The sequence below is a fragment of the Rhinoderma darwinii genome, chromosome 9 (genome assembly GCF_050947455.1).
Source record: "Rhinoderma darwinii isolate aRhiDar2 chromosome 9, aRhiDar2.hap1, whole genome shotgun sequence".
NCBI lineage: Eukaryota > Metazoa > Chordata > Amphibia > Anura > Rhinodermatidae > Rhinoderma > Rhinoderma darwinii.
In genome coordinates this window covers 31,579,249-31,598,431 of record NC_134695.1, presented here as the reverse complement: position 1 = coordinate 31,598,431, position 19,183 = coordinate 31,579,249, and the positions used below count along the sequence as shown (strand labels likewise).

The 19,183-nt window shown below is 43.7% G+C and overlaps 1 protein-coding gene across 5 annotated transcripts in view; it reads left to right on the top strand.

Annotated features, from left to right (window-relative positions):
• Positions 1–19,183, top strand: part of RIPOR1 (RHO family interacting cell polarization regulator 1) — a 270,159-nt gene that overhangs the window by 66,301 nt on the left and 184,675 nt on the right. Inside the window, exon 1 of one of the 5 annotated variants that reach the window (XM_075837471.1) lies at positions 8,262–8,505. The exons of 2 other annotated variants lie outside the window; for them this stretch is intronic. The gene's annotated coding sequence lies outside the window, so the exon portion shown is untranslated. 2 more of the 5 variants (XM_075837473.1, XM_075837474.1) reach the window with 2 other exon arrangements.

Below are 19,183 nucleotides of genomic sequence, written 5' to 3'. Positions count from 1 at the left end.
TCCCACCGACAAAGCAGAAATGCTTCAGTACTGGGGATTGGTCCTAAATATGGGCCTAACGAAGAAGCCATCGGTGAGGGCCTATTGGTCCACCGATATTCTGTACCACTGCCCCTTATACCGCACCACAATGCCCAGGGCTCGTTTTGAGGCAATCCAAAAATTCTTGCATTTCAATGATAATTCCCAGTGCCCCCCCCAGAATGACCCAAATTTTGATCGACTCTATAAAATTAGACCCCTTATTTCCCATTTGGCCCAAACATTTGCATCGTCCTATACCCCATCAAGACAAATTGCCATTGACGAGTCCCTGGTGCATTTCAAAGGAAGGGTGAAGTTCAGGCAGTATTTGCCCAACAAACGTGCCAGGTATGGCATCAAGATCTATAAGTTGTGTGAGTCGGAGTCGGGCTACACACATACTTTTAGAATATATGAGGGAAGGGACAGTCAGATTGAGCCCCCAAACTGCCCACCTGTCCTGACCACAACTGGGAAGATTGTCTGGGACCTCCTGCACCCACTGTTTAATCAGGGGTACCACTTGTATATAGACAACTGGTATACAAGTGTACCCCTGTTCAAATGCCTGGCAGAGCAAAAAACAGTGGCGTGTGGGACGGTCCGCAAAAACCAGAGACAGCTCCCAAAAACCCTTCTCAGTCAACCCCTGCAGCGTGGGGAGAGCAGGGCGCTCCACAGTGAAGGGGTCCTTTTTTTAAAATTCAGGGACAAGAAGGATGTCCTAATGCTAACATCCATTCACGACGCCACCTGCTCCCTTGTCCCTGTGCGTGGTGCAACACCCACCACCACGTCACGGCCTCTCTGCATCCAGGCCTATAACAAATACATGGGGGGAGTGGACCTTTCTGACCAGGTGCTCAAGCCGTACAATGCCATGCGGAAATCAAAAATTTGGTACAAAAAATTGGCGGTGCACTTTGTCCAAATGGCATTGTACAACTCCTTTGTAATATACAGGAGCACTGGTCAGGAGGGGACATACCTGGAGTACCAGGAGAAGGTAATCAAATCCCTTCTCTTTGGGAATGTGGCAGAGGTAGGGGAAAGTTCTACCTCTGCAAGCAGTGATGTCCCCAGGATAGTTCCAGGACAGCACTTTCCTGGTGAAGTGCCGTCCACAGAAAAAAAAAAGCGCCCCCAGAAAAGGTGTCGTGTCTGTGCCAAAAGAGGCATAAGGAGAGACACGACATACCAGTGTAACACCTGTCCCACCCACCCTGGACTGTGTATCAAGGAGTGCTTCCAAATATATCACACCTCTCTGGAGTTCTAAATTAAATTTGTATCTGCCCCTTTCAATTATAATTATCGTCCCTTTCATTTAAAATTACAGTGCCTTACCATAACCATTTCACGATTTAAAAATTGAACATCCCCTCCATAACAAAACTAAAAATACCCATTATACCCCTAGATGAATATCTAGGATTTGTAATACCGTGTAGTATCTGCACAATTTTTTAGGCCTATGCAAACATGACATGTGCCCAAAAATCATCCAAGTAAAATAAGGCCTCAAAATCCTTGTGGTGTTCCAATACTTTCCGGCCCTGCCATATGTCCAGCAACAGCAGATTAGGGCCAAGTTGGGGGTATTTATAAACTCGAAATAGCCTGATAAATGTTGAGGTGCTTTTCTTCACTTGCATGCTCTGTGTCTGAAAAATCTGTCCTATAAATGAAGCATTTGTGAAAAAAATTGAAAATGTTCTTTTTCACACCACATTTCCACAAGATTCTGCAAAAAAAACTGTGCGGTCAAAAAAGTGATGACACCCCTAGATAAATTCCTTGAGGGGTGTAGTATTCGAAATGGGGTCATTTCTGGGTGTTTTCTATCATTATGGGGGCTCAGAGTCTCTTCAAAGATCAAATGGAGCCGTTGAACCAATCATGCAAAACTTGGGCCCTGAAAATCAAAGGCTGCTCTTTCAATTCCAGGCACTGCCATGTGCCCACGCAACATATTTGGATCACTTTGAGGGTATCTCTGAACTCGGTTCAAATGGGCCAATAAATGTTGGTGTTTTTCTTCACTTGCATGCTCTGAACAATTTGTCCTATAAATGAAACATTGGTGAAAAAAATTGAAAATAGTTTTTTTCATGCCAGATTTCGACAAGATTCTGCAAAAAAATTGTGTGGTCAAAAATGTGATCGCACACCGAGAAAAATTCTTAGAGGGGTGTAGTTATCAAAATGGGGCTATTTATGGGGGTTTCCCATAATTATGGGGGCTCAGAGTCTCATGCAAAACTTGAGTCCTGAAAAACTAAGGCTTCTGCTTCACTTCCCTGCACTGCCATGTGTCCACACAACATATTTGGACCACTTTGGGGGTATCTCTGAACTCGGTACAAATGGGCCAATAAATGTTAAGGTGCTTTTCTTCACTTGCATGCTCTGTGTCTGAAAACTCTGTCCTATGAATGAAGCAGTTATGAAAACATTTTAAATGTTCTTTTTCACGCCAGATATCCACAAGATTCTGCAAAAAAAATATGGGGTTAAAAAATTGATCACACCCCTAGAAAAAATTCCTTGAGGGGTCCAGTTTCCAAAATGGGGTCACTTTTGGGGGGCTTCCACTGTTTTGGTCCCTCCAGGGCATTGCAAATGCGACATGGCACTGAAAACTATTCCAGCAAAATCCGTGCTCCAAAATCCAAATGACGCTCCTTCTCTTCTGAGCCTTGCTGTGGGTCCAAACAGCAGTGTATTACCACATATGTGGTATTGCCGTAATCGGGAGAAATTGCTTTACAAATGTAGTGGGGCTTTGTCTCCTTTATTCCTTGTCAAAATTAAAAATTTCTATGTTTTTCCAGAAAAAAAGTAGATTTTCATATTCACACACTAATTCAAATAAATTTTGCAAAACAACTGTGTGGTCAAAATGCTAACTATACCCCTAGAAAGATTCCTTGAGGGGTGCAGTTTCCAAAATGGGGTCACTTTTTCTCTCTTTTTACTGTATCGGCAGCACAAGAACTCTTCAAATCTGACATGGTGCCTAAAATATATTCTAAAAAAAGGAGGCCCCAAAATCCCCTAGGTGTTCCTTTGCTTCTGAGGCCTGTGCTTCAGTCCGTTAGCACACAACAGCCACATGTGGGATATTTCTAAAAAGTGCAGAATCTGGGCAATAAATATTGAGCTGCATTTTTTGGAAAAAAACCTTCTGTGTTACAGAAAAAAATGGATTACATATGAATTTTGGCAAAAAAAATGAAAATTGTAAATTTCACCTCTACTTTGCTTTAATTCCTGTGAAACGCCTAAAGGGTTAAAACACTTTCTGAATGCTGTTTTGAATACTTTGAGGGGTGCAGTTTTCAAAATGGGGTGATTTATGGGAACTTTCTAATATATAGGGCCCTCAAAGCCACTTCAGAACTGAACTGGTCCCTGAAAAAATAGGCTTTTGAAATTTTCTTGAAAATATGAGAAATTGCTGCTAAAATTCTAAGCCTTGTAACGTCCTAGAAAAAGAAAAGAATGTTCCAAAAACGATGCAAATATAAAGTAGACATATGGGAAATATAAACTAGTAAGTATTTTGTGTGGTAATACTATCTGTCTTCCAAGCAGATAGATTTAAATTTCGAAAAATGGTAATTTTTGCAAATTTTCTCTAAATTTTGATGTTTTTCACAAATAAATATTAAATTTATCGACCAAATTTTTTCACTAACATAAAGTACAATATGTCACGAGAAAACAAACTCAGAATCGCTTGGATAGGTAAAAGCATTCCGGAGTTATTACCACATAAAGTGACACATGTCAGATTTGAAAAATCGGCTTCGTCCTGAAGGCCAAAACAGGCTCAGTCCTGAAGGGGTTAATGACCGAGCAATTTTTTATGTTTTTCCATCGTCGCATTCAATGAGCTATAACTTTTTTATTTTTCCGTCGACATAGCTGTATAAGGTCTTGTTTTTTTGCGGTACACGTTGTGTTTTTGTATAACACCATTTTGAGGTACATATAATTTATTGATGAACTTTTTATTAACTTTTTTAGTAGGTTACTGGAAAAAAACCTGAAATTTCGCCATTCTTTTTTGCATCTTAATTTTACACCGTTTACCGTGTGATATAAATAACATAATAACTTTATTCAGCGGGTCGTTACGATTACGGCGATACCGTATTTATATAGGTTTTTTATGTTTTCCTACTTTTACACAGTAAAAATACTTTTTTTTTTTGCAAAATATTTTTTTTGTGTTGCCATATTTTAAGAGCCATAACTTCTTTATTTTTCCACCGATGCAGCTGTATGAGGGCTTGATTTTTGCAGGACGACTTGTCGTTTTTATTGGTATCGTTTTAAAGTAAATTCAACTTTTTGATCACTTTTTATCACATTTGTTTGAAGGTAGGATGAACAGAAAACAGCAATTCTGGCATTGTTTTTTATTTTTTACGGCATTCACCGTGCAGGCTAAATAATGTAATTGTTTTATAGTTGGGGTCGTTACGGATGCGGCGATACGAAATATGAGTGACTTTTTTTCATAATAAAGTATTTTGTAAGGGGAAAAAGTGGGTTTTTAATATTTTTTTCCTTGGGACTTTTATTTATTTTTTCCAAACTTTATTTAACTTTTTTTAGTTCCACTAGGGGACTTTACTGTGCGATCGTTTGATCGCTATTATAATACACTGCAATACTTCTGTATTGCAGTGTATTATTGCCTGTCAGTGTAAAACTGACAGGCACCTGTTACGTTATGCCTCCGGCATGGCCTAACAGGCAATCACTAAGCCCCCAGACTGCCGTAGAAACCATCGGCACCCCATGATGCACGCGGGATGCCAGTGGGGTGAGAGAGGGAGCCCCCTCCCTCTAAAACCACTCAGATGCGGCGCTCGCTATTGAGGGGTTAAATATGATCGGAGACCACTGCTAGTGGTCTCCGATCATTGCCCTAAAGCCCGAGGCTGTTAGCAACAGCACGTTCTTCAGGAGCACCCCGCACAATGTGGGAAAAGTTCTTCTGAAGTGTCGACGTGAAAAGGAAGCACTTCAGAAGAACTACCCCAAACGGCCGACGTAAAAACCACTATACGCCGGTAGTTACGGGGTTAAACGGCAGATTTATGGTGAAGGAAAACAGTGCACCTTTCTGAACAGTGTCTGGGAGGCTGTACAAAAAGTTGATCGTCAAAAGATTAATAAACTGACAGACTCCACGGATGGAAGGCTTATTTATGACTGTTATTGAAAAGAAGGGTGGCTGTATTGGTTACTGATTTTTTTATTTTGTGGAAAACCTTTTACTTTCTTAAATATTCAGGTTTGAGGTTTATTAAGATATTGGATTAACCGACAGAACTGTAGTTCTTCAATAATAAAATTAATCCTCAAAAATACAACTTGTCTAATAATTGTGCACACAGTTTATTTAAAAATTACTTATAAAATATGTAAGAAAAAAATCATTTTAAATTATCTATCTACACACACACACACACACACACATGCGCACACACACACACGCACACACACACAGATTCTCGCACACACACAGACGCATGCGCGCGCACACACACACACAGACGCATGCGCGCACACACACAGACGCGCGTGCGCGCACACACAGACGCGCGCACACACACAGACGCGCGCGCTCACACACACGTGCGCGCACACACACAGACGCGCGCACGCACGCACACACAGACGCGCGCGCTCACACACACACAGACGCGCGCGCTCACACACACGTGCGCGCACACACACAGACGCGTGCACGCACGCACACACACAGACGCACACACACACAGACGCGTGCACACACACACAGACGCGCGCGCACACACACAGACACGTGCACGCACACACACAGACGCACACACACACAGACGCGTGCACACACAGACGCGCGCACACACACACACAGACGCGCGCGCACACAGACGCGTGCACACACAGACGCGTGCACACACACACACACACACACACAATGTATCCAAAGGCATAATGGAAAGTAAAGTTTGTGATTCCTCTATGGATTTTGAATTGACTTTGTAAAAGCACAGATGAATACACCCAGGATGTCCTCCCTTCCCTTTACTTTTACTTTTCCTCTTTCCTTTTTACTGCACCAAGACTGTGACTATTTAGTAAGTACTAAACATATATACTAGTTACCTAAGTGCTGGCTTTGTCTACAGGTTTTATTTCTATGGCCTTCTTACATTTGTCACTTCAATCAGTATTCTTATTTTGATCCTGCATATGCCATATGTTCAGTTCACACCAAGAACAATGAAACTATGGAGGGAACGTAAATGTGTTGGGGAACAGCTGAAGTGGAATTATTTTTGGCTCCATTTATATAAAACTGTATTCAGACGAGCGTTTTAAAACATGTTAGTATTTCTTCAGCGAAAAACTGACGACTTTACATCAGAGTTCAATAGTGTCAGTGCGTTCCGTGTGTCGGTTTTTAACGTCAGTGTAGCATCAGTTTTTCACATCAATTGAAAAAAAATGGCTACTTTTTTTTGGCATCTCCCAGCAATGCATCAGTGCAAAACGGACTACACTCTATTAGCGTCAGTGTGTGGTCCGACTTCTTCACTGACCCATTGACTTGAGTATCATTGCACAGACTTTGATAGGTCAGTGTTTAGTCAGCGTGCTATTATTATAATCAAACAGAACCGGATGTGAACATCGCTCGTCTGAATAGACCCTAGTACCGTGTTATGTGATTACCATATGCATCGCTCCCGAGACACTGGTAAGTTCTCTTCTTAGTACTTCTCTCTCATGTAATCCTTGCAGTAGCTGCTTGGGTCTCTCTGTCTGCCATGTTATAGCTATTCTCCGTTCAGCGAGCCATTTGCTTGTTTCTATAATCTATTGACTCCATTTGCACTTTGCCTGTTGCTAATATTTGCTGCAAGTTTCTCTCAATAATAACTTAAAAAGCTGCACGTAAGCGCTAATGCTGGGTTCTCACGCCGCACCATTTTGTCGCAATTTTACTGAAATCTTGGTAAAATGGTGCCGTTTTCCCGTGATTTGGCGCCAAAATTTTTTTTTAGCGTGAACATGCATTCGAGCGTACAGGCAGCTTTATAGTTATTATTGAGAGATACTTACAGCAAACAGACAGCAACAGGCAAAGTGCAAATAGTCAGAGAAATGCAGGGACATCACAAGCAATAGAGAAATGGTGGTAAAACAGATTATAAGAAGGATACACTGGAGAGGAAAAGAAAGGTAAGTATGAAAAAGATTAGGAGGCAAGAACGCTGACTTGCTGTAACGGAGAATAGCTATAACATGGCAGACAGGGAGACACAAGCAGCTCGTGCAAGGGTTACATGAGAGAGAAGTACTAAGAAGAGAACTTACAAGCGTCCCGGGAGCAATGCACTGGCTGGCTGCAGAGACAAGCTGCGTGAAACTCACTGCATGTCCTATTTTAGTTTGTTTTTGCGGACCGCGGGCCCATTGAAGTCTATGTGTGCGTGAAAATCACGGACCGCACACGGACGTCATCCGTGTTTCACACAACAGTTGCTAAATAAAAGCTGAGAAAAAATGAAGTAGATAAAAAAAATGTGTGACGGCACTGACATAAAAACTGATGCCACACGGAACAAACTCTGATGGCACACGGAACTGCAATGCATGAAAAACGGTGCGTTTTTTTTGCAGCCGCAAAACGGACACGTTCGTGTGAATGTGGCCTAATATGCATAGAAACCCGCGGTGACAGATTACAGGAAGGGAGACACCTAGAGGCAGAAACTACACACATCATTTCCACATTCTGACAGCTGATGACCAATCCACTGGATCATCAGGATGTGATCGGTGCGCGGGATCCCGCACCGATCCGCCACTGGGTCATCAGGATATGATCGGTGCGCGGGATCCCGCACTGATCCGCCACTGGATAGGTCATCAGTTATCAGAAAGTGGAAAACCCCTTTAAGTTAATTACAAAGTTGATCTATATCAGGTATACAATTCGATTCTCCTAAATTGCAGCGTCCATTTAAATAGAAGAAGCAAATTACCATTACATGAAGGAAATAGACTAATGAATAATGTCAGCAAAAACCAAACGTCTCTGATGGTGTATTAGCCAGGGATGATTTGGTGAACGTCCCCCTCATCCCCACTGACAGATAGCAGGAGATGGCAGAAATCACAGGAAGGCAGTGACTCCACACTGCGCCCCTCCCCCACTCTCCTCGTCCTGCAATCTTCTCCCTCCCTCCCTCTACATAGTGGAGCTGCTGTGCGTTATCTTCCTCGTCAACATCCATGTGAGCGATGACTGACAGGACACCGCACAGGGCAGGGGATATCTAGACATTTGAGGACGCAGGAGTCTGGGCGAGTCACTGCTGCGTGTGGGAATAAGGGGAAGGACTGTAATGTGACTGGGATTCTACAGACAGGACCCTGCCCTATTTTTTTAGCAGATCCCGGAGCAGCCATGTAAGTTCCACTGATATCGTTGTATTTGGGGAATCTCCTATGGATTCGGATTAAGAAGCTTTGGGCAGGATTAGTCTCTGCGCTTTGTTTGGCGCCGTCATCATTTAAAGCGGCAGTAATTTTCTATACATTGCCACTGGTGACGTCATGGTGAGTGCTGGAATAGCGGCTACTCGGGCAGCAGCTGTTTACGTATCGTGCCGGCGCTCAGAGGAAGCTGTGGTGAACGTGTGGGTATCCGGAGGCAGCTCCGATGTGGTTGGCTGTTTATATACGGAGGCCACAGACTAGGCCATGAGCTGCTGCAGTCCGTGTTACGTTGTATTGTCAGTATTCGTTTGTATGATGGTGACGGTTTTTATTCTGTAGTCTCAGGCCTGGTATAAGGAGAGATGAGCCCTCAGATATCCGTAGATGTGGTGATATCCGCCCAAAATCTTACAATAAAAGATGTGAGGGAACCACGTTCGCTTGGTTGTCCATCTGTCTACCAGGCTTTATCTAATGTCACATGGAATATCTTCATTCTAGAAATTGTCTGAACCACTGCCCCCAAGTTACATGGACTGTATAGCAGGGGCGTGCGTGGAAAAGAGTGTCGTGCGTGGAAGAGAGGGGTCCCATGTCCAAGAACAAACTGCCCTCTTTATGGTGCTGGATTTTGTCACCCAGGACAGGGGCATGGCATTCGTTTTCACCTCTACCGTTGGGTTAATTCCCCCATGTTTTCCAAAAACGCTGTTTTGTGCCGTTAGGGTATGTTCACACGGCCTATTTACGGACGTAATTCGGGCGTTTTGGCCCCGAATTACGTCTGAAAATAGCGCCTCAATAGCGCTGACAAACATCTGCCCATTGAAAGCAATGGGCAGACGTTTGTCTGTTCACACGAGGCGTATATTTACGCGCCGCTGTCAAATGACGGCGCGTAAATAGACGCCCGCGTCAAAGAAGTGACCTGTCACTTCTTTGGCCGTAATTGGAGCCGCTATTCATTGACTCCAATGAATAGCAGCGCTAATTACGGCCGTAATTGACGCGGCGTTCAAGCGCCTGCACATGCCGGTACGTCTGAAATTACGGGGATGTTTTCAGGCTGAAACATCCCCGTAATTTCAGCCGTTACGGACCCCCGCCGTGTGAACATACCCTTATTTGTCACCAAGTAGCAAATCGGGTGGAATTATCCAGGGCCCGGGCCCCTTTTCTCTAAAGGGCCTTAAAGTAACGCATGGACGGCCTCTATGATATGTATGCCCTTACTGTACAGTTGGTGTATGCCCTTACTGTATAGTTGGTGTATGCGCTTACTGTACAGTTGGTGTATGCCCTTACTGTACAGTTGGTGTATGCCCTTACTGTACAGTTGGTGTATGCCCTTACTGTACAGTTGGTGTATGCCCTTACTGTATAGTTGGTGTATGCGCTTACTGTATAGTTGGTGTATGCCCTTACTGTACAGTTGGTGTATGCCCTTACTGTACAGTTGGTGTATGCCCTTACTGTATAGTTGGTGTATGCGCTTACTGTATAGTTGGTGTATGCGCTTACTGTATAGTTGGTGTATGCCCTTACTGTATAGTTGGTGTATGCCCTTACTGTATAGTTGGTGTATGCCCTTACTGTACAGTTGGTGTATGCCCTTACTGTACAGTTGGTGTATGCCCTTACTGTATAGTTGGTGTATGCCCTTACTGTATAGTTGGTGTATGCCCTTACTGTACAGTTGGTGTATGCCCTTACTGTACAGTTGGTGTATGCCCTTACTGTATAGTTGGTGTATGCCCTTACTGTATAGTTGGTGTATGCGCTTACTGTATAGTTGGTGTATGCCCTTACTGTATAGTTGGTGTATGCCGTTACTGTACAGTTGGTGTATGCCCTTACTGTATAGTTGGTGTATGCCCTTACTGTACAGTTGGTGTATGCCCTTACTGTATAGTTGGTGTATGCGCTTACTGTATAGTTGGTGTATGCCCTTACTGTATAGTTGGTGTATGCCCTTACTGTATAGTTGGTGTATGCCCTTACTGTATAGTTGGTGTATGCCCTTACTGTATAGTTGGTGTATGCCCTTACTGTATAGTTGGTGTATGCCCTTACTGTATAGTTGGTGTATGCCCGTCTTTAGTTCTGTACGCCAGGTAGGTATGTATGGCATAGCATGGTGGTTCTAACATGATAAAACAGGAATAAGGCTGATAAGTTCTGAGTCAGGGCCACAAAGGTTCATCTCCAGTATGTGAGATCATGGAGTACAGTATAAAAAATAGAAGTTGGGGTCCTTTCACGCTGCATTTTTTTAGCGTCCATTTGATGTATATGCGTTGGCAAGCTCCCGATGTACGCATTAAATGTAGGCTTTTACAGATGCCTAACCTTTTACAGATGCCTAAAAGTTACTCTCCCACCCGGAGATTGGAGAGCCGTAACTGCACGCAGGGTGGTACAGTTGCCTCGGCGATGCCCAGCGAGTATCGTGCACGAGTCCTATTGGACCTGTGCACAATACCCACTGGCCGTTGCACGGTTGCCTTGGCAACTGTACCGCCCAGCGTGCAGTTACTCGCCAAGCCCCGACGTCAGAGTAACTTTGGAGGGAAGACTCGGTTGAATGACGCTTCCCCCTGTGCGTGCCCGCTCCAATCACAGACTGTGCTGACGTCTCTTATAGGCGTCCGGCTAATGCCACTGGAGGGAAGAGGTAGTATGAAAGTCACATGACTGCCACCGGGAATGCACTGGTGACCTATTGACGAAAGGATGTCGGGCAAATTGTATCTTTATAGGTATGTTCTCACGCCTTATTTTCAGCCATTTTTCGGGCCATAAACGCCTGAAAATACGGAAGCTGAACGCCTCCAAACATCTTCCCATTAACGTCAATGAGAAAAACGACGTTTCGTTCCGACGGGGTGTCTTTTTACACGGCCGTTTGAAAAAATGGCGTGTAAAAAGAAGTGAATGTCATTTCTTGAGCCGTTTTTGGAGCCGTTTTTGGAGCCGTTTTTCATTGTCAATAGAAAACAAGTTCCAAAAATGGCCGTAAAAAAACGCATTAAAAAACAGCTGAAAGTCAGGAGCTGTTTTCCCTTGAACATACCCTGAGGGTATGTTCACACGCAGTAGCAAAATACGTCTGAAATTATGGAGCTGTTTTCGCCTGAAAACCGCTCCTGATTTTCAGACGTTTTTGTAATGACTCGCGTCTTTCGCTGCGTATTTTCCAGACGTTATTGGAGCTGTTTTTCAATGGAGTCAATGAAAAACGGCTCCAAAAACGTCCCAAGAAGTGACATGCACTTCTTTGACGCGGGCGTCTTTTTACAGCGACGCATAAAATGACACCTCGTGGGAACACAACATCGTAAAACCCATTGAAAGCAATGGGCAGATGTTTGTAGGCGTAATGGAGCCGTTTTTTCAGGCGTAATTCGAGGCGTAAAACGCCCTGAATTACGTCTGAAAACAGTGCGTGTGAACATAACCTAAAGGTGGTAACAATCTTGCTTGAAAGTTTTTAGCCAGAAAGTAAATGACTTTGGGAAAGACTTTCCTGACCTCACAGGACAGGCTCCATCTCCTACTTGGCTGTATATACGGCTTCTGTTACGCGAGCCCTAAGGTTATGTGCACACACACTAATTACGTCCGTAATTGACGGACGTAATTCGGCCGCAAGTCCCGGACCGAACACAGTGCAGGGAGCCGGGCTCCTAGCATCATACTTATGTACGATGCTAGGAGTCCCTGCCTCGCTGCCGGACAACTGTCCCGTAGTGTAATCATGTTTTCAGTACGGGACAGTTGTCCTGCAGCGAGGCAGGGACTTCTAGCATCGTACATAAGTATGATGCTAGGAGCCCGGCTCCCTGCACTGTGTTCGGTCCGGGACTTGCGGCCGAAATACGTCCGTAAATTACGGACGTAATTAGTGTGTGTGCACATACCCTAACAAGACAACCCTGTTTTATTCACATAGATTTGTTGTTCATTTTCCTGTATTGTATTGAATTGTAAAACTACAGCAATTCAATTACCATAATGCCAATGAATCTTGATCGTTCTGATACGCTGCCAAAATGTCCAAAATGTGTTTCTTTGCTTGTTTGTCTTTTTGTTGTAAACAGAACTTTGGTTTTCTGTGCCTCAGGTGCAGCTGTTCTACATTCCTCATCTTGGTTCCATATGTTCGGTAACACTGTTACTCATTAGACTTTGGCTAAACTTTGCTGAAATTGTCCGAGCGCAGATTTCTATACTTCATGCAGGGTAATTCTATTTCCATATACAGCATTGAGAGACCACAGGAGAGAATCCAAATGCAGCCTTCGGGCTTGCCCACATGTGTCGGAATTGCTGCATAAAATTTCCACAGCATTTACGCATCAACTAGAAGAGACTCCGCGGCGGAAGATCCGCACCATTTAATGCAGCATTTTGCGGCGTGTTTTTTTATTTTTTTTCATTGGATGTGTGATATTTTTTCTTCCTCTGATGTCATTTCCACTTCCTGTAAGAAATTCCGCAGTACATAAAAAAAACGCTAGAAACAGTCCACTTTTTAAAATGCTGCGGAACTAATAGAACGCACCGCAGGTGAATTTCTGGACTGCGTTTTTTCCACAGCGTGTGGATGACATTTGTTAAATTGCATCCACTTTGCGGCTACTGTATCCTGCAGCGTATTTTTTTCCATCCGCAATTCTGGATAGAAAATACGTTGCAATGCCGTTGTGTGGACAAAGCCCTTAGATGTGATGTCAACTGCCCATCAGACGCACAATTGTTTGGTGCTCCGATTGTTCTTTTGGCGGCTGTACTGCGCAGGATGTCTTGGATAAAACCGCTAATGTGTAAGGTAAAACATTTCTAGGCAAAATAATACGCAGGTTATTTATACCCTGAATGGGTCACAGTTGAGATTCTATGGATTTGGAGGTAATTATTGATAATAAACTTAATTATCCTGTTAAAGACCAACCCTGGTACGTGTATGTCGTGGGGGAGGGGGGTTGTATGGAGCGGGATCACGGGCTGATAATTGGTATCGCCGTGTCCTTTAAAGTCCAAACGATTAGGGTATGTTCACATGGCATTCTGTATGTTTGAGGCAGAAAGATACAAGGCTGATTTTAAAGAGAAAACGGCCTCTGAATCCAGGCATTTTTAGTGCTGATTTTCAAAGCGTATTTGAAGCTTATTTCGAGGTGTATTTTCAAAGCGTTTTTTTGGAGTGCCGATGGAAACGTCTGAGGTGCATCCGTGCTCCGGGCTGCGGGACGCGATGTCACACATCCACCATAGTTGAGTGTATGGAGGGATGCGTGAAAAGAACGGACATGTCCTATTTTCCCACGGACCCTTCACACGGCCCGTTGAAACAACGGCTGTGTGAACGGCCACATTAAATTACATAGGTCCGTGGGACGGCCGCTGATTCAACGGCCGTCAAACTGACGTTTAACACGTTTGTGTGAATAAGGCCTAACTGTGAAGTGTCGGCTGTAACATGCAGCCGACACCCACACTGTATGGAGTGGGCTTAACCCGTAAGCCCGCTTCATACTTTACCTACCCCGCTATGACTTAGGTATACGTCAAATGTCGGAAAAGGGTTAAATTACTAGTGGCACCGGGTTTCAGCACCGAATGGGTATCTTTGGCAGGCCAGATACGTTATAAACAACAAACATAATGTATTAAATAACATGAAATAGTTTGGAAAAGTAAGTTCATAATGACACTATATAGTCAGATATATATACTTACGTCATAGCCAGGTAGAGAAAGTATGGAGCGGGCTCATGGGCTGAGCCAGTTCCATACAATGTGGTAACATACAGCCGACACTTCACTGTAACGAGCGGTATTGCGATCCTACTTGTTTAACCCATTAAATTCCGCACTCAATAGCGACCACAGCATTTAAATTGTTAAGAGGGGAACGACTCCCTCTAACAGCCCATCGCCCCCATGCGATGCAGACCTGGGTTGCCTATGGTTATGGCAGCCTGGGGGCCTAATTAATGCCCCCAGGTCTGCCATCTTTGTGCTCCTATTAAGCCCTGCTTCTGGCAGGTCTTAATAAAAGCCTATTAGGAAGACAATATACTGCAAGACATTAGTATGGCAGTATATAGTGCAAGTGATCCAACGATCGCTGGTTCAAGTCCCCTAGGGGGACTAATGTAAAAATCAATTAAAAAATGTTTGGGTTTTTTTGTGTACAAAAAAATATTAAATGTTAAAAATATATATTTTTTTCCCCCTAAAGCATTGTAAAAAAATTAATAAATAAACATACTTGTTCTTAATAGGAGCACAAAAATGGCAGACCTGGGGTCTTCATTAGGCCCCCCAGGCTGCCATAGCAACCATCACCAACCCGCGATTGCATCATGTGGGGGGATGAGCTGTTAGAGGAGGTTGCCCCCCTCTTTCTAGTATTTAAATGCCACAGTTGCTATTGATCGCGGTGTTTAATGGGTTAAACGAGCGGGAGCGCGATCCCGCTCGTTACTGTGAAGTGTCGGCTGTAACATACAGCCGACACCAGCATTGTATGGAGTGGGCTCAGCCTATGAGCCCGCTCCATACTTCCCCCCCATACTTCCCCCTACACGGCTATGACGTAGCCATAATGTCAGGAAGGGGTTAATACAGTTAATATAGTACAAATACAGTATCACACATACAATGCAAATAAATATACACAGACTTTCAGTTAAAAAAAACACACACTATAAGGCCCTGTTCACACAGAGTTTTTTTGCAGGCAGAAAATTGTGCCTGGAAAAATCAGCGCTGTTTTTTTTTTTTTAAGTGGTTTTGGCAGTTTTTTGCTGCTTTTTTTTTTACCTCTTCAACAGGCAAAGGAAAAAACCATGAGCGTTTTTTGGCAAAAAAGTGTAAAAAAAACCCCAAAAAAACGCTATGGCCGTTATCGGCGTTTTTTTTTTTCCCATCTCCCATTGATTTCAATGGGGTTTTTGAGGCGGAAAACGGCTCAAGATAGGGCATTTCGCTGCTTTTTCCCGCAAGTGTTTTTTTTTCGAAAACAATATCAGTGTGAACAGGGCCTAAGGCCTTATTCATACAACTGTAAGGATTTTCGCGGTTCGCAAATACGAATGCAGATCTGTAGCTGTCCGCATTTACCGGAGCGCCCATAGACTTCTATGGGCGAGTCTGTGCCACAATTGCGGACAAGAATAGGACATGTTCTAGATTTTGGGGATCATTTCTACGGCCCGGACAGACATCCGTAAATATGCAGATGGGTGTCCATGGCCCATAGAAATGAATTGATCTACAATTTCATCCGTAAAAGCCTGATCCGTAATTCCGGATGACAACTACGGTTGTGTTCATGGGGCTTATACACACATATGCACTAACCATCTATGTAAGATCTGTCATGTAGTCAGTTGGCAGATCAGATCCTTTTAGGGTATGTTCACATGGAGTTTTTTTGCAGGCAGAAAATTCTGCCTGGAAAAAATCCGCTCTTAATTTATTTTTTATTTTTTAAAGTGGTCTTGCGCCACAGGCGGTTTTTTACGTGTCATTTGCCACATTGTTTGGCGCGTGTTTTTTTTTTTTTTTTTTTTTTTTTTTTTTTTTAACCTATTCAACAGGCAGAGGGAAAAACAGAGCGGTTTTTTAACAACGCGTCGGCCGTTCACAGCGTTTTTTCCGTCTCTTATTGATTTTCAATGGAGTTTTTGAGGTGGGAAAACGCCTCAAAATAGGGCATGTCGCTTCTTTTTTCTTGAGGGTATGTGCACACGAGAAGTGTCCTTTACGTCTGAAAAGACAGACTGTTTTCAGGAGAAAAAAGCTGCCTCGTTTCAGACGTAAAAGCTCCTCCTCGTATTATGCGAGGCGTCTTTGACGCTCGTAAATCTTGAGCTGCTCTTCATTGACTTCAATGAAGAACGGCTCAAATTACGTTGCAAAGAAGTGTCCTGCGCTTCTTTGCCGAGGCAGTCATTTTACGCGTCGTCGTTTGACAGATATCAAACGACGCCGCGTAAATGACAGGTCGTCTGCACAGTACGTCGGCAAACCCATTCAAATGAATGGGCAGATGTTTGCCGACGTATTGTAACCCTATATTCAGACGTAAAACGAGGCATAATACGCCTCGTTTACGTCTGAAAATAGGTCGTGTGAACCCAGCCTGAAACAATGAGAGGCAATTTCCGCTGTTTTTGCCGTGATTTCTGTGGCAAACAAAATTGTCAAAAAGCTCTGTGTGAACAGGTCCTTACACTCCCCCCCCCATCTCAGGACCACCGCACAGAGGGTCAGAAGTATACTGTAGATAAGAAAGCAGCTGATAACCAGCTGCAGGAATCATGGAGGGCAGAGGCGTAAACGCCCGAAGATAGGGCATGTCGCTTCTTTCTCTCGCGAGGCGGTTTTACCGCTCGTGGGAGAAAACCGCCCCCGCCTCCCATTGAAATCAATGGGAGGCATTTTCGGGCCGTTTTTGATGAGTTTTGCGGCGCGGTTTCAGCGCCGAAAAACTCTGTGTGAACATAGCCTAAGATGCCAAAGCCCCTTCAAAGAAGCATTCTGGCGATATTCTACAATATGATGAAGAGAAATGTAGCGTGGTGTGTATTGGCTTACCGGGTGCTTTATTTTAGGGTTGGCCGCTCCGTTCTGGTATGCCGTTTGGTCACGTGCTCTCTATTCTAACCACCCAAATCCTACAGTGTTGGCTGTAGGAAACGTAGGTCAGTCTCTTAATTCAAGTCTTTAAAACTCACGTTTAGGCCCTCATAGACTTTGCATTGAGAGACTGACCTCCTACCGCAGACGCAGGGAGACAAAATGGAGATCGCGTGACCCAACAGCGACCCGGAACTGTGTGGCTAACCGTAAACGAAAGCACCAGGTAAGCCAATACACCTCACTACATTTCCCTATTTTTAAATGAGGGGTTGGGCCGATTTTTATTTATTTATTTTTTCTCCAAAGTTCTTCTTTAGGCTATGTTCACACGGAGTATTTTGGGGGAGGAATATCTGCCTCAAAATTCAGTTTGGAACTTTGAGGCAGATATTCCTCTCCCTGCACGCCGATTTTCGCGGCAATTATCGCGCCGTTTTTCACCCGCGGCCATTGAGCGCTGCGGGCATAAAACAGCGAGAGATACGCTTTCTCCTGCCTCCCATTGAAGTCAATGGGAGGTCGGAGGCGGAAGCGCCCGAAGATAGGGCATGTCGCTTCTTTTTCCCGCGAGGCAGTTTTACTGCTCGCGGGAAAAAGACGCCGACGCCTCCCATTGAAATCAATGGGAGGCGTTCTCGGGCCGTTTCTGCCGAGTTTTGCGACGTGGTTTCCGCGTCAAAAAACTCTGCAAAATACCCCGTGTGAACATAGCCTTAAGGTTTTTGCTGTAGTTCTTTTAATTCATAATTGTACAATGTGTTTCCTCGGCCTAAATCCATAACTTACATTTATCCACGTTAAACTTCCTTTGCCATTTCTCTGTCCAAACCTCCAGCTTCCCCAAACCCTTCTGTAGTATTACATTATCCTCCTCTGTGCCGATTACTTTACAGAGCTTAGTATCATCTGCAAATACTGAAATTATACACTGCAAACCCTCTACAAGGTCATTAATAAACATATTAAAAAGAGGGCCCGATACTGACCCCTGTGATCCCTTCACTATTAACTGTGACCCAATCTGAGGATGTATTATTAACTCTTTCAGGACTAGTTAGTTTTTAAGCTTTTGTTTTTTTTCTCCCCGCCTTCTAAAGGTCATAACCTTTTTTTTATTTTTTTGTTGACTCCGCCAAATAAGGGCCTAATGTTTACGAGACAAATTGTACTTTCTAATGGTACTATTTAATGTTATGTGTGATGTACTGGGAAGTTGGAAAAAAAATTCAGAATGGGGTGGAATTGGAAAAAAATCTAGCAGTTCCGCCGTTTTGTAATGGGTTTCATTTTTACGCTGTTCACTGTACGGTTAAAATGACACATTTTCTTTATTCTGCGGGTCACTAAGATCACGGTGATATCAAATTTATATAGTTTTGGTTATGTTTTAGTACCTTTTTTTAAAAAAAATATATATATTTTTTAAATGTTTGAAAGCAACAAAAAAATGTTTGCATAGTAACTCCCGTAGATTTTTTTTATTTTTTTCTGTGTAGAGTTGTGTAAGGTGTCTCTTTGTACGGGGAAAGATGTAGTTTTTTTGGGGAGGTTGAGGTGTCAAAAAAATTGCCATTTAGATTATTTTTTTCTTGCTGCAGTGTTCACCGTATTGCGAGATCACGATGTGCTGTCACATGCTCACACATTAACGTTACTGAAGTGTCTTGAGAGTGAATAGACATTGCTTCCAGCCAGGACGCAATGTCTATTCACAATCCCAACACTTCGATAACGTTTGTGTGGGACTTAATGACAGCAAGTGTGATCTCGCAGGGTTAAACGAGCGGGATCCCGCTTGTTGCACTGAAGTCTCGGCTATGACGTACAGCCCAAACACTCCTCTTATGGAGACTTGACTATACTCCCCCCTCCCACCCCTAAAACTTAAGTTTTCTTTTACATAATGTGGATGGCCGGGTGCATGTGTGTCACTTACCTGGGGACCAGAAGGCCTCAGGATGCATTATGGGAAGAAGACAAGCCGGTGGAAATG